A 17,184-nucleotide genomic window follows, 5' to 3' on the forward strand; every position below is an offset into this window, starting at 1 on the left:
TGGTTAGGACAAAAGGACACCTCTACAGTGTTGCCTGAGGGGTAATATTACCTCTCCAGTTCTGTGTCCCTAATTCATCTGTAGGAAACCAGTTTGTCTCTTCCCTCACGGAAGACCTGAAGTTGATTTGGTACTTTAATAGGATCATGCTAATAAGACCTATAAACCTAGAAGTTCCAGGTATACCAGATGTAAGATATAAGCAAACCAGAAATGAAAGAGAATATAGGGTTGAGTTACCTTAGAGAAATTTCTGTGGGGGACCTTGAGATCCAAGTAAAGGACAAGTAGATTCACCTTGTGCTACTAGTCCTAATAAAGAGGTACAACTGTTGGTAAGCCTCTTGGGACTTTGGAAGCAATATATACACAGTTGGGCATGCTGCTTTGACTCATCATTTACTAGATGAACTATGCCTAACCACAGGATACCAGAAGACCATGATACCCGAGTTGTCTTTTATCCACTGGGAGTTATCTGATCCATCTTGCCATAAAATCAGGCATGCCTGGTAGCACTCCATCATCAATGGATACACACACATATATACACATACATATATATTCATACACGCACACACACACACACACACACACACACACAAAGAGAGAGGATCTTGAAGTCACAAATATGTTGCAGGAAAAGGGACCTCACCTTCCCAGTATGTTGACTCCTGCTAATTGCCATCTTTCTCTCATGCCACACCTAAGGCCCCATGAGGATTTGATAAAGGAGGGAAAAAATGAGCTCTGTTCACTGATGGCTGTCTATGGTAAGCTTGAAGTGTTGATAAGGAGATTTTGAAGAAGAGATGTGTAAGTGAATACCTTAGAATGAAGCCAATGAGAAGATTGTAACTCATGTAAATACTCAACCAAGGGGCCCTACTGCTCTCAACAGCAAGGTGATGTGCCCTGTACATACCAACCAGCCTCTTTCCACAGCCATTCCAATGATTTTCAAGGGTTCCACGACCAAAGTGGCCACAGTGGCAGCAATGAAGGCTTTGCATGGGATCAACAATACGGACTGCCCCTCACCAAAATTAACCTATCACTGCTGCTCAGCATCTAACTTACCAGCCTCCATACTCTGGTGTCAGGTTGATTACACTGAACCTCTTCCACCCTGGAGGGGCCAGAGAACTATTCTTATTCTGGATGTGAAATTGCTTTCCACAATGCTCATTCCAGTACTGCCATCCATGGACTTATTGACTGTCTTATTCACTGCCATGTTATCAGACCTAACACAGCTTCTGACTGGTGACCTGACTGCATCAAATGGAGTGAGACAATGAGCTACATCCATGGGATTCACTGGTCTTATGCCATCACCCAGAAGCAGCTGACCTTATAGAACAGTCTATCAATAGTTCCAGCATGGCACCAGAGGAAAGACACTGTCTGATGACGCTGAGATGCTGTCCTTGCCTATGATGTTGAGGTGCCGTCTCACGGGATGTAGAAAGTGTTCTGAACCAGCAAACTACATATGCTTTTACTCATAGCTTAAATAAGTAGAGTCGGTATCCAAGAAGTAGAAGTGGATTAATTATACCTATTAATCCACTATTATGCCTATTATACCTATTAATCCACTCCTAAAATAGCTGCTTCCCATCCCTGCAACTCTGATCTACTTATCTGGAGGCTTAACCACCCAGCAAGGAAATGCTTCCATCTGGGAATACACAATGATTCCATCGAATCAAAAGCTACTATTAATGTAGCCATCTGGGGCTCCTCATGGAACTAGGTGAACAAGCAAAGAGGGGTAATGGTGTTAGCTGCGTAAATTAATCCTCACCATCAAGGGGAAACAGAGTTACCCTTACACATTGGAGGCAGGAAGGAATACAGAGGGAACTTGTGGGGTGCTTCTCAGTATTGTGGTTTCTACTGGTTAGTTAATGGAAGACTACAGCAGCCAAACAAACACAGAAGCACCTAGGGCTTAGAGCCCTCAGGAATGGAGATTTCGATCACACCACTGGGTAAAGAACCCCAAACAACAAAGGTACTGATTGAAGGCAAAGAGAACGTGGAATGGAAAGTAGAGAACAGAAGTCATAAGTCCTCTGATTAGAATTAGCTCTAAAACATTTACCATTTTTCTTATTTGTTGTGCACTGTATTCACATATAAATTTTAACTAATATTCCTCTTCACTCCTAGCCCATTCCGCTACTATTTAACATAAAGTGTGTTGTTGGTGGTGAACTCTACAACTGAGCCCACAGTTATAGAATGTTATCATTACGATGGAACTCAAGGAGACACGGGCACCCCCCTGAGAGCCTGGACTTGGACTTGGAGGCAGCTGCTGATGGGTTGTCCCTCTCTGGGGAAAGATGTGCATGTTTCCCGCCCTGTGAGGGATAGCTGTGTACCTTCTTGAAGAAGGTCAGTCTGTGGCAAAGCACTTGAGGACCATATCTAACAAGGTCTCCTCGCTTTAGCTTAAATCTTGTTTGAACTCAACAGACATGAAGAGGAGCTGGTCAGCATCCTCTTCCTGTAAATTCCTGCATTTTAACAGAATTCATCCTCCTGTTGGCCTTCAGAAAGGTACAATTACTATCACTGTTCCCACTTGTGTCTGCCCTTCTGATGTCTTTTAGTTGGTCTCAACAGACACATTAAAAGTTACCCCCAAACTGCTTCTATGTTCTCACTGCCGCCTTATTCTACAACCCCGGCTTATACTCCTCCAAAATGACCAAAGAGAACAATGACTTCTTAACTGCCAAATGAAACAGAATCCCTTCAAGTCCCCTCTTACTTGACCTCTCTTCAAATTCTGATCAATGGAGCACTGCTTTCTTCTTGAAACCTTCACAAAACCATTTGCTTTCTTCTTCATTTATTAACATTCCTTCTCATTTGTCACTGGATCCTCCTTTTCTACCCATCTCTTAAAGGTTGATGTTTTCTAAAGTTCTATCCTTCCAGTAAGATATGTCTAATGGAGGTGCTGGAACAGCCCCACAGCTCCACAGGGGGCAGAGGTAGCCCCACAAGGGCATGCACAACCCTGACATGGGCACCACTCATAGCCCCTAAAGCTCTGTCCACTCTTTGCTCCTGTAGCAAATCTTCCTAGAGTCTGGACTCCACCTGAGAATCTGAATATAGCAGCTCTAAGCCTCACTGGAAATTGAAGTAGAAGGGAAAAGAAACCAACATCTTGCTGAGAAGAGATAAAATACATGGGAAGAAAATTTTATTTTGACATCTCTAGGAGAGTATGAAAGGGAATGAAAGAAAAGCAAATGTCACCTGTTGCCATGGAGTTCCTCAAGTCCTCTTAATTAGTGAGGCGCACTTGAGCTCTGATGGCCAAGCCAGCCACCAGTGCTTTTTCCATCCCCACCAGGAGAGGATTTAATACCTTCCACAGAGTTTGTGAATATCTTCATTGTTGGATTAACCAAACCAAATGAATCCCATAGTAAACAACCTCAATTTACACCCCTATTCCTGTTAACTTTGCAGTCATCACTTTTTTTAAATTGAAGTATAGTTGATTTACAATATTATATTACTTTCAGGTATACAACCTGGTGATCCAATAATTTCATAGATTATACTCCATTTAAGGTTATTATAAAGTAATGGTTATATTTCCCTGTGCTTGTACAATATACCTTTGTTGCTTACTTATTTTATACATAGTAGTTTGTGTCTCTTAATTCCCTACCACTATCTTGCCCTCCCCCCTTCCCTCTCCAAACTGATAACCACTAGTTTGTTCTCTGTAACTGTGCATCTGTTTTTATGTGCTTATATCCATTCATTTTATTTTTCAGATTCCACAAATAAGTGATAACAGATTATTTCTCTTTCTCTGCCTAACTTACTTCACTAAAGCATAATACCCTCTAGGTCCAACCATGTTGTTGCAAATGACAAAATTTCATTCTTTTATGGTTAATATTCCATTTTATGTGTATGTATGTATATATATATATATATATATATATATATATATATATATACACATATATATATCACATCTTCTTTATTCATTCATCAGCTGATGGAATTTAGACTGCTTCCATATCTTGGCTACTGTAAATAGTGCTGCTATGAACACTGGGGTGCATGTATCTTTTCGAATTAGTGTTTTCATTTTCTTCAGATATATGCCCAGGAGTGGAACTGCTGGATCATATGGTAGTTCTAGCTCTAGTTTTTTAGGAACCTCCATACTGTTTTCATAGTGACTGCACCAATTTACATTCCCACCAACGGTGTACGAGGGTTCCCTTTTCTCCACACCCTCTCCAGCATTTGTTATTTGTAGACTTTTTAATGATAGCCATTCTGACTGGTGTGAGGTAATGTCTCATTGTGATTTTGATTTGCATTTTTCTGATGATTAACTGTTTTGAGCATCTTTTCATGTGCTGTTGGCTATCTGTCTATTCAGGCCTTCTGCTCACTTTTTAAACAAGTTTTTTATGTACTGAGTTGTACAAACTGTTTATAAATTTTGGACATTAACCCCTTAACAGTCATATCATTTGCAAATATTTTATTCCATTCAATAGATTGTCTGTTTGTTTTGTTGATAGCTTCCTTTGCTGTGCAAAAGCTTTTAAGTTTAATTAGGTCCCAATTGTTTATTTTTGCTTTTGTTTCTTTTGCCTTACCCTTAAGATCCAAAAAAATATTGCTACAATTTACATCAAAGATTGTTCCACCCATGTTCTCTTCTAGGAGTTTTATGATTTCTGGTCTTACAGTTAGGTCTTTAATCCACTTTGAGTTTATTTTTGTATATGGTATGCATAAAAAGCTATAATAGACTTCTGTATTTAATCTGTATCCTGCAACTTCACTGAATTCATTTATTAATCCTAATAGTTTTGTGGTGGGTTTTCTACATGTAGCATCACGTCATCTGCAAATAGTGACAGTTTTACTTCTTCCCTTCCAATTTGGATGCCTCTTGTTTCTTTTTCTTGCCTGATTGTTGTGGCTAGGACTTCCAACACTATGTTAAATAGACGTGGCGAGAGTGTGCATCCTTGCTTTCTTCCTGATTTTAGAGGAAAAGCTTTTAACTTTTCACTATTCAGTATGATGTTAGCAGCAGGTTAGTCATAAATGGCCTTTATTATGTTGAGATATTTATGTTCCCTCTATAACACTTTGATGAGAGTTTTCATCATGAATGCGGTGTTGAATTTTGTCAAATGCTTTTTCTGCATCTTTTGAGATGATCATGTAATTTTTATCCTTCCTTTTGTTAATGTGGTGTATCACATTGATTGATTTGCATATGTTGAACCATCCTTCCATTCCTGGAATAAATTTCACTTGATCATGGTGTATGATCCTTTTTATATATTGTTGGATTCAGTTTACTAATATGTTGTTGAGGATTTTTGCATCTATGTTCATCAAAGATATTAGCCTGTAATTTTCCTGTTTTGTATTGTCCTTGTCTGGTTTTTGTACCAGGGTAATGGTGGGATCACCAAATGTATTTGGGAGTGTTCCTCCCCCCTTCAATTTTTTGGAATAGTTTGAGAAAGATAGGTACTAAGCTCTTCTTTATATGTTTGGTAGAATTCCACTGTGAAGCTGTCTGGTCCTGGACTTTAGTTTGCTGGGAGTTTTTTTATTACAGATTCAGTTTAATTACTAGTCATCAGTCTGCTCAGATTGTCTATTTCTTCCTGATTCAGATGTAGAAGGTGTATGTGTCTAGAAAGTTGTCCATCTCTTCTAGGTTGTCCAATTTGTTGCCAAATAATGGTTCATAGTATTCTCTTATAATTTTTTGTGGTACAGTTATTTCTCCTTTCATTTTTAGTTTTTAAATTTTGGTCTTCTCTCTTTTCTTCTTGATAAGCCTGACAAAAGGTTTATCAATTTTGTTTATCTTTTAAAAAAACTAGCTCTTGGTTTCATTGATCTTTTCTAACAGTTTTCGGTTTCTATTTTATTTATTTATTTATTTCCTTTCTGTCTTTAATTTTTCCTCTTTCCTGCTGACTTCGGGCTTTTTTCATTGTTCTTTTTCTAATTTGTTAGACGGTAGGTTAGGGTATTTGAGATTTTTCTTACTTCTTGAGGTAGGCCTGTATCTCTGTACACATCCTTCTTAAAATTATTTTTGCTGCATTCCATAGGTTTTGGAAAGTTGTGTTTTCATTTTCATTTGTCTTGAGGTATTTTCTGATTTCCTCTTTGATTTCTTCACTGACCCATTAGTTTTTTAGTTTCATGTGTTTGTGTTTTTCCCATTTTTCTCCCTATAATTGATTTCAATTATAGTTTCATACCATTGTGGTCAGAAAAAAATGCTTGATATAATTTCTATCCTCTTAAATTTGTTGAGACATGTTTTGTGACCTAGAATGTGGTCTACCTTAGAGAATGTTCCATGTACACTTGAAAAGAATGTGTTTCTTCTGTTTTGGGATGGAATGTCCTGTAGATATCTATTAAGTCCAACTGATCTAATATGTCATTTAAGGCCAATGTTTCCTTACTGATTTTCTTTCTGGGTGATCTGTCCATAGATGTCAGTGGGGTGTTAAAGTCCCCTGCTATCAATGATTATTTTAAATTTCTCCCTTTATGTCTGTTAATATTTGCTTTATATATTTAGATGCTCCTTATTGAGTACATATATGATAAGGAGTGTTATATACTCTTCTTATACTGATACCTTTATCATTATAGAATGTCCTTCTTTGTCTTTTGTTACAAACTTTGTTTTAAATCTATTTTGTCTGACATGAGCATAGCTACCCCCACTTTCTTGTCATTTCTTTTTGCGTGAAATATCTTTTTCCATCCCCTCACTTTAATCTGTGTGTGTCTTTAGATCTGAAGTGCGTCTCTTGTAAGTAGCATATAAAATGGGTCTTGTTTTTTTATCCAATCAGCCACCATATATCTTTTGATTAGAAACTGACATTTAAAGTGATTACTGATAGGTATGCACTTATTGCCATTTTGTTACCTGTTTTCTGGTTGTTTTTGTAGTCCTTCTCTGTTCTTCTTTTAGTTTCTTTCCTTGTGATTTGATGATCTTCTTTCATGGTATGCTTGTGTTCCTTTCTCTAGTTTTTGTTATCTATTGTAGGTTCTTGATTTGTGGTTACCATGGTGTTCATAAATGTTGACCTATAACTGTATCTACTTGTTTTAAACTGGTAGTCATTTAAGTTCAAATACGTTCTAAAAGATCTACATTTTTTACTCCCCTCCCCCACTTTTTGTGTTTTTGATGTCATGTTTTACATCTTCATGTTTATCCCTTTACTATTTATTGTGGTTATAGTTGATTTTAAAATTTTTTGTCTTTTAATCTTTGTACTAGCTTATTTAAGTAGTTGATCCTCAGCGCTTAACATATATTTGCCTTTACTATATAACGGGATTTTCCCCTTATCTACTGATCCTTGCTATAGCCTTTTCTTTTCCATTTAGATAAGATGCTTTAACATTTCTTTTAGGGTAGGTTTAGTATTGATGAACTTTTAGTTTTTGCTTTATCTGAGAAGTTCTTTATCTCTCCTTCCATTCTAAATGATAATCTTGCTGGGTAGATTACCCTATGTTGCAGGTTTTTTCCTTTCAGCATTTTAAATATATCATGTCACTCCCTTCCAGCCTGCAAAGTTTCTGCAGAAAACTCAGCTGACAACATTATGGGGGTTCCCCTGTATATGACTCTTTGTTCTTCTCTTGCTGCCTTTAGAATTCTCTCTTTAACTTTTGCCATTGGTGCACTTGATGTTGTTCAAGAGGTCCCTTAAACCGTTCTCATTTTTTAAAATTTGTTTTTCTTTTTGCTGTTCTGATTGGGTGATTTCCATTATTCTATCTTCCAGATCACTTGTGTATTCTTCTGCATCACCTGGTCTGCTATTAATTCCTTCTAACGTGTTTCTCATTTCAGTTATTGTATTCTTCAGTTCTGACTGGTTCTTTTTTATATTTTCTAGTTCCTTGTTAAAATTCTCACTGCGTTCATCTATTCTTTTCCCTATATCAGTTAACATTCTTTTTATTAATGCTTTGAATTCTTTATCGGGTAAATTATTTATTTTTGTTTCATTAGTTGTTTTTTCAGGGGTTTTCTCTTGTTTTTACAATTGAAACAAATTCTTCTGTCTTCTCATTTTGCTTAACTTTCTCTGTCTGTATAAAATTAGGTGAAATAGTTACCTATCCCAGTCTTGAAGGTGTGCTCTTGTGTGGGAGTCTCCCTATACAGTCTGCGTGTGCCCAGTGCCTGGATCTGACAGTGGGAGAGCTGGATCTGATGTGAGCAGGAGTCATGTCTTTCCCCAGGGTGTGCTGGCAGCTATCACCTTGGTGGGAGGTGGGGCTGGAGATGGAGCAGATAGGGACAGAGCCAGGTGTGAGCTGGGGCTTCTCCTCTGCTCAGTGGCCACCACCACCCTACGAGGGGCAGGGGTGGGCCCCAAGCTGCTGGAGCAGAAACTCTGAGGGTTGGGTCCAAGATGGTTCCATTCCCTTTAAGTGTGTGCTCTCCCCACTCCTAGCACTGGCACCCTTGCCCCAGAGCAGAGCAGTGCTGGAGCAAGAGGGCCTGGAGCAGGGGCTGGAGCAGGCGCTCAGCATGGGTCAGGGCTCAGGCTGTGGCAGCCCTGGCCCTAGAGTCCAAGGCCACTTCTGATGCGCTGCCTCCATAAGGACCAGTACGGCTGTCCCCACACTGTTCAGATGTCATTCCAGGTCCAAGCAGGCTCTATCCCTCACAACTAAGCACTCCGCTCAGCTGCAACAGCCCTTACCCTAGTGTGGAGCTGCATCACGAAGCAAGTGGGGCCAGAGTGGACACTCAGTGCAGGCTGGGGTGCATGCGAGGGTGGTCACAGAAAACCAGCCAGAGTCCCATGCAGTTTCAATCTACTTTCTCCACCTTGTTCCCAGGAGTAAGCCACTGTGTGCATGCTCTTCCTGAGTGGAGTCTAGGTTTCTTACAGTCCTCCTGGTAGTCCCACTGGCTTTCTAACCAGCTAAGGAGACTCGTCTTCCTGGTGTTGGACCCCAGGGCTGGGACACCCAACATGTGGCTCAAACCTCTCACTTCCAAGGGAGGACCTCCACCTCTGTAGCCCCCCGCCTCTTCTGAGTCCCCTCCCAGGGGCACAGGTCCCAAACCTAATCGCTTCTATTCCCTTCCTACCCAACTCCATGCGGATCTTTCTTACAGCCTTGGTTGTGCGAGAGTCTTTCTGCCAGTCTCCAGTTAGTTTTCAGTGGGAATTGCTCTGCATGTAGATGTATTTTTGATGTTTTCATGGAGGGAGGTGAGCTCTGTGCCCTCCTACTCCACCATCATCATTTGAATCTGCACTCATCACTTTTTGGATGATTTCCCTTTGGCACCTTATTCAGAATCTTGAATTGATCACTGGTTTGAATGCCTGATCACTCACATTCACTAGGCAGAATTCCTATAAGATTTATTTTATTCACCTGAACGTGTACGTGAGTATTCATTAAGCACCTGTGCAGTGCACTGTTCTTTAGTGAGCGCTGAGGGGGAAAGACACCAAAGGTAGTGGCATAGTTCCTTCTCTAAAGCAGCTTTCACCCTACTTAGTGGTGCTCAGAGGGAGTCATCTCTGGGCAGAGTAGAACGTTACTCAGTCCTGAGATCCTTGGAGATGAAAACCCAGTTGTATATCTTCTTGCAAGTAAGACAAAGAGGCACCTTTTATTCTGCCTGCGCTGCTGCCTCACACTCAACTGCAACTTTAGGGTGGGGAAAAAAGGCCATCACAGAAGAAGAGAGAACCCTTTCATCGAGAGAATAAAAGCCTAACAGAATAAAAAAAAAAAAAAGCATTTCTTTACTATATCAGAAGGAAATCAGAAATTGCAGACCAGGGCCCAAGGGCCTTTGTAAGCCTTATACTCCCTGATGCTTATTTTCTTTATCTCTCTGAACGTCCCAAGAGGGATTAGCCCCCAAACCCCGAGGCTGGGGGAATCCTGTGCACTGTAAAGAAAGGGGACGCTTGTCAGGCTCTACTCCAATCCCATGGCAGCCAGGAGGAAGGGAAACCCCGAGGAGAGACACAGGGGTGGCAGGTCTGCCACAAGAAAGTGAGAAGCCGGCCAGGCCATCTGAGCTTCCTTGACAGGGAGACAGAACACAACAGGCATTATCATTTAACACCATTAAAGCAGCATGTTAGCTACTGCCTCTATTTTCTCACTTCTGATTATTCTACTACCCTGGTTTATACTGCTTAAAAATGACCAAGTCAACAACAAAAAAAGTCAAACGTGGCCAAAGTCAACAATGACTTTCAGAATGAAACACTCTCTTCAGTCCCCTCTTCCTTGGCCTCTCTTCAACTTCTGATAAATTGAGCCTCCCTTTCTTATCAAAACCTTCACAAAACCATCTGCTTCCTCCTTCATTTATTACTATTCCTTCTCACTTGTTGCTGGCTCTTCCTTTTCTGCCTGCCTCTGAAATGTTGGCATTCCTTCAAGTTCTATAGTTGGCCCTCCTTTATTCTCACCCCACACATTTTTCTAGGAAATCCCTTCACTCCCATGGACTCAACTATCACATATATGTGATGGCTTTCAAATGTCTGTCTGCATTCCCAATCCCTCTCCTGAGCTCCGGTGCCATCTAACTGTAGCAGAGATGTCTCCACCTGGATGTTCAGTTTTCGGCATAACTTGTCAAAAACTGGACTCTTTATTCTTCCCTAAAACCTGCCCCCAGTCCTCCTATGTTCCCTGCTCTTGGCGAATGGAAGTGTCAATCATCACCTAAACTCTAAACCAGAAGATTCCCTAGATCTTCCCTCTCTCAACTTCCCTGTCTCATTGGTGAGCGGAGCCTATTGACTGTGCCTCCATCCTTCTCATCACTCCCTTCTTCTCCAACCTCCCTGCTTCACTCAAGTCATCATCACCTTGCTCCTGACTTAGTCTAATGTTCCATCATGTAAAGCACGGTCTGGCTCTTTAATATTTGTTGAATAAAGACATGGACCTTTTTCTATCAGATTTTCCTATTTCTAGTTTCACTCCACTCTGATTCATATTCTACACTGCAAGCAGAATATTTCTAAACCCCACATCTAATCCTGTTTCCTCTCCCCTTAAATACTTTCTGGTTTTCACTCTTTGGGTATTTAAATTACTTAAAGTATATAAATACGTCCATGGGTCCCATCACCTAAAAGGTAGAACAAATCCTCCTTAGCATGATCCAGAAGCTCTTCCTAATAAAAACCCTTCATGTCTTTCTGGAAGAATCTCTCACTATACCTTAGACTCTGCGTCCAGCTCTTCTTACAACTCACAGTTCTCTGAGTACAGCAGAGTAACCCATACCAAGCAGGACCTTTATTTATGCTGCAGTCCAACCCCTCCCCCTCAGCCCTGTCCATATGTTCTTCTTAACAAGGACTGCCCTCCTTGTTAAGACAAACTATTTTACCAGAGCCTAACCTACTGGGATTTTATCAGAGCTTTACCAACTTGGGGGAAGGAAAATTCCCAACTCTAGTCTGCTATAGCCTTCCACATGAATGGAAAAAATACCCAACTCCAGTACCCCCTAGTCATCCTATACTACCAAAGAGGATAGGGGGAAAAAAACCTGAGACTCATTTGTGAAGTTTACATCACAGGGGCATAGACTCACTGAAAGTCTGAGACCTAATCACAGAACTAAAGAACACTTCCCCTCTCCCAACACCTTATATACTAAAGTTCTTTTTACTCAGCACATCACGTCCACCTTTCCAAAATACATTACAAAGCATACTAAAAGGCAAAAAACAAACAAACAAACAAACAAACCAAAACACAGACAAAGCAGCAGAACCAGACCTAGATATGGCAGGGATGTAGGAATTATCGAATTGGGCATTTAAAACAACTATCATTAATATATGAAGAGTTTTAACGGAAAAGGTAGACAACATGCAAGAATAATGTAAGCAGAGAGATGGAAATGCTAAGAATCAGAGAAATGCTAGAACTCAAAAACACTGAACAGAAATGAAGAAAGCCTTTGAAGAGCTTATCAGTAGACTGCATACAGCTGAGGAAAAAACCTCTGAGCTTGAGGATTTGTCAATAAAAACTTCTAAACATGAAAAGCAAATAGAAAAAAGACTGAAGGAAATAAAACACAGAATGGAGTACCCAAGAACTGTGGGACAATTAAAAAAGGTGTAACATAAATGTAATGGGAATACCAGAAGGAGAAGAACAGAAGCAATATTTGAAGCAATAATGACTAAGAATTTCCCCAAATTAACATGAGACACCAAACCAAAGATCCGGGAGCTCAGGGAACACCAAGCAGGATAAATGCCCCCAAAACTGCACCTATGCGTACGTATCATATTCAAACTTCAGAAAACCAAAGACGAAGAAAAAACACTGAAAGAAGCAAGGTGGTGGAGGTGGGAAACATCTAACCTGTAGAGGAACAAAGATAAGAATTACCTCCCGCTTCTCCTAGAAATGTGCAAGCAAAGAGAGTAGAAGAAAACATTTAAAGTACTGACAGGAGAAAAAACAACCACCTAGAACACTGTGGTCCTGTGAAAGTATCCTTCAAAAGTGAATGACAAATAAAGCCTTCCTCAGACAAACAAAAATGGTGGAATTTGTTTTCAGTAGACTTGACTTGCAGGAAATGTTAAAAGAAATTCTTCAGAGAGAAGGAAAATGATATAGGTTAGAAACTTGGATCTATATAAAGAAGGGAAGAGCTAATAAATGAAGGTAAAATAAAACCTTTGCTAATTCTTTTCTATTCTTGATCTAACAAATAACAGTTTGTTCAAAATAATAAAAGCAACAATGTATTTACCACTACAGTTTACATATAAGTAAAATGAACGACAGTAATGACACGAACGACAGGAGGGAGGAATTAGGAATATTTTATTATAAGGAACAATCAGGAATATTTTAAGGTACTTGCAGTACCTGTTAAGTGATATTGTGTTATCTGAAAATACATTCGGAGTAGTTGTAAACGTATACTGCAAATTTTACGGCAACTACTAAGAAAGTTAAAAAAGAAGTATACTTGATATGCTAAGGAAATAAAGAAAATGGAATGATATAAAATGTTTAATTAAAAACAAAAAAGGCAAAGAATGAAACATAAAAATAGGAACAAAAATCAAGGGCGATGAATAGAAAAGAGTAACAAACATGACAGATAATAAGCCAATCATATCAATAATCACTTTAAACATCAATGGTCTAAATACATCCATTAAAAGACAGAGATTATCAGAGTGGATCAAAAAATAGGACCCAACCATATATTGTCTAAAAGAAACCCACTTTAAATATAAAGATGCAGTTAAGCTAAAAGTAAAGGCATAGAGAAAGATATACCATACTAAGACTAATCAAAGCTGGAGTAGATATATTTCAGACACATCAGACCTCCAAGCAAGGAAAATTATCAGAGATAAAAAGAGGCATTACATAATGATAAAGGGGTCACTTCTCTAAAAAGACATATTAATATAATATATAATATGTATGTGCATAACAACAGAGGGTCAAAATATGTGAGGCAAAAACTGATAGAAAAGCAAGGGGAAACAGATGAATCCAACTATTGTAATTAGAGATTTCACCACCCCTCTAACAGAAATGGACAGATCTATCAGGCAGAAAATCAGTAAGGACATGGTTGAACTCAACAGCACCATCAGTCAAGTGGATATAATTGACATCTATAGGCTATTTTATCCAACAACAGAACACACAGTCTTCTCAAGCTCACATGGAACATTCTCCAAGACAGACCACATTCTGGACCATATAACACACCAAAATAAATTTAAGAGAACAGAAATCATACAATGTCTGCTCTCAGATAATAATGGATAATAATGGAATTAAATTGGAAATCAACAATAGATAGCTAAGAAATCTCAAAATACTTGGAGATTAAACAGGAAAAAAGGCAAGGATGTCCCCTCTCACCACTCCTTTTCAATATCATACTGGAAGTCTTAGCTAATTCAATAAAAGAAGAAAATGAAACAAAAAACATACTTTGGGAAGGAAAAAATTACTTTTCCTTGCAGATGACATGATTGTCTATGTAGAAAATCCCAAAGAAACAACAATAACAAAAAAACCTCCTGGAATAAGAGATTGTAGCAAGGTTGTACAAAATAAGGTTAATATAGTAAAGTCAATCACTTTTCTATTTACCAGCAATAAACAAGTGGAATTTGAAACTAAAAACACAGTATCATTTACATTAGTACCCCCTCAAAAAAATTCAGGTATAAATATAAATATAACAAAATATGTACAAGTTATATATGAGGAAAACTAAAAAAGTCTGATGAAAGAAATAAGAACTAAATAAATGGAGAGACAGCCATGTTCATGGATAGAAAGACTCAAGATAACAAGATATCAATTCTTCCATACTCCATCTATAGACTCAATGCAATCCAAATCAAAATCCTAGCAAGTTATTTAGTGGATATCGACAAACTGATTCTAAAGTTTACATGGAGAGGCAAAAGACCCAGAATAACCAGCACAACATTGGAAAAGAAGAAGAAAGTCAGAGGCCTGCCACTATCTGACTTCAAGACTTACTTTAAAGCTACATTAATCAAGACAGCGTGACACTGGTGAAAGAATAAACAAAAAGATCAATGGCACAAAACAGAGAGCCAAGAAATAGACTCATAAATATAAATAAAGTCGACCAATCTTTGACAAAGGAGCAAAGGCAACATAATGGAGCAAAGACAGTCTTTTTAACAAATGGTGCTGGAAGAAATTCATGTCTAATTTCTTATACCTTTCACAAAAATTAACTCGAAGTAGATCACAGACCTAAACATAAAACACACAACTCTAAAACTCTTAGAAGATGACACAGGAGAAAACCTAGGTGACATTGGGGATGGTGGATTTTTTAGATACAACACCAAATGCACGATCCATGAAAGAAATAATTGATAAGCTGGATTTCATTAAAATTAAAAACTTTTGCTCTGTTAAAGACACTGTCAAGAGAAAGAGAAGATAAGCCACAGACTGGGAGAAAATATTTGCGAAAGACACACCTGATAAAGTACTGTTATAGTGGCAAGTATGTGGAATAGCAGGCACTCATAACTGGCAGGTAAGAAAAAAAAAAAAAAAAAAAAGCCAGCTTGAAAAATGTCAGTTTGGCAGTTTCTTACGAAAATAAACATGTTCTTACCATATAATCACTCCCTGGTATTTATTCAAAGGAGTTGAAAACTTATGGCCACATAAAACTCTGCACGTGGATATCTATAGCAAATTTATTCATAATTGCAAAACTTAGAATCAACTGAGATGTACTTCAGTAGGCAAACAGATAAATGAACTGTGGAACATCCAGACAATGTAATATTATTCGGCACTAAAAACAAATGATCTATAAAACCATAAAAAGACATGGAGGAACCTTAGATGTGCATATCACTAAATGAAAGATGTCAATCTGAAAAAGCTACATACCGTATGATTCCAACTATACGACAACATTCTGGAAAATGTAAAACTATGGAGATGGTAAAAAGATCAGTGGTTGCCAGGGATTAAAGGGGAGAGAGGGATGAATAGAGCACAGAGAATTTTTAGGGCTGTGAAACTACTCTGTCTCATATTATAGGAGTGGATACACGTCATTACACATCTGTCAAAACCCACAGACTGTACAACACTGAGTAAATGCTAATATAAAGAGGGACTTCGGGTGATAATGACGTGTCATTGTAGGTTTATCAATTGTAACAAATGTACCACACTGGTGGGAACGTTGATACTGGCGGAGGCTGTGTATGTGTGGGGCAGGGGATATATGGGAAATCTCTGTACTTTGCTCTCAGTTTTGCTATAAATCCAAAATCACTCTAAAAATAAAGTCTATTTTTTTTTTTTAAAAAGATTTTATAAAAAGGGAATGATAAACCCAAAAGTCAGGTTATCTTTGTGGAGGGGGTGAAAGGAGGTGATGGGGTTATGGGTGCAAACAAAGGGCTTGTAGGATTCTGGTTAGTTCTTAAGCTGAGTGGTTGGTACCCAAATGGACCCCTAATGACTTTTCTTTGTCACTGGATTTTCCACCCTTAGTGCTGACCTTAGGAGTAATAGCTGTCTGAGATAACTTTTCCTTTTTGTTTAAGCCCCATTTTCAGTTTTGCTTTCCAGTTTTCATAGTTAAAATCACCCAAACGGATACAATCTCTTAATTTGGATGTAGTACAACTGGGATCTGATTTAGCATAAGCCATCACTTAATCCTATTTTGTTTGCCTAAGTGTGTCATTAAAGCCTTAGATTATTAGTTACCTCCAACTACGAAAAAAGATTTCGTCTGGGAAGAAGAGACTGTCATTAAAACAACTCAGCATTTTTCCAATCCTAAAAGGCATCTTCCTTGAAAACATTCTGATTAAGCATGTGTGATAACAAGGGCAATCAAGATTTTTTTTAAAAAAAATCTATAAATCACCAAACAGATAAGGAGTCAGGCTATTACTCTTGCCCTCGGCAGGGAGCAGCTTAATCTGGCCGGAAGATCACACATTTCCCATTGGAGCCACAGGCTGGAGGTCAGACCACGGGGCTGAATTTCAGTTCTTGAAAGGAGTGAAAAGAAATGAGAAGGTTTCGTTCAGAAAGGAGCACATTCTCTGCTGTTTCGGCCAGAGGAATAAAGAACGATGGCATCTCCACAGAAAAGTCTTATACTGGAGACTGTGTCCTGCTAAGGAAATAAGACCTGCAGCCCACCTACTTGCAGACAGAAAGAAATGGGTAGACAAGAAAAAGGGGCCAACAGAGGGGCCTACATAAGAACACACCATTAATTCTATCTATCAGACATTTTACGAGGTAAGCCCTTCACCTTCATGGTTTCACTTAATCCTCCAAACAACCCTGCAAATGTGAGTCTGCTCATTTGACAGGTGAACATGCAGACAGTTGTAGCAAGCTGCCAAAGATTGCCCACTAGCGACTGGTGGAGCCAAGGTTCAAGCCTATATCTGGCTGTGAATGGATAAAGAAGATGTGGTACATATATACAACGGAATATTACTCAGCCATAAAAAAGAATGAAATAATGCCATTCGCACCAACACAGATGGACCTAGATTTTATCATACT

The 17,184-nt window shown here is 38.9% G+C and overlaps 1 protein-coding gene across 7 annotated transcripts in view; it reads right to left on the reverse strand.

Moving 5' to 3' along the window:
* Window positions 1–17,184, reverse strand: part of HHAT (hedgehog acyltransferase) — a 353,787-nt gene that overhangs the window by 245,774 nt on the left and 90,829 nt on the right. The gene's annotated exons all lie outside the window — the stretch shown is intronic.

This window comes from Eschrichtius robustus, chromosome 3, assembly GCF_028021215.1.
Source record: "Eschrichtius robustus isolate mEscRob2 chromosome 3, mEscRob2.pri, whole genome shotgun sequence".
Taxonomy (NCBI): Eukaryota; Metazoa; Chordata; class Mammalia; order Artiodactyla; family Eschrichtiidae; genus Eschrichtius; species Eschrichtius robustus.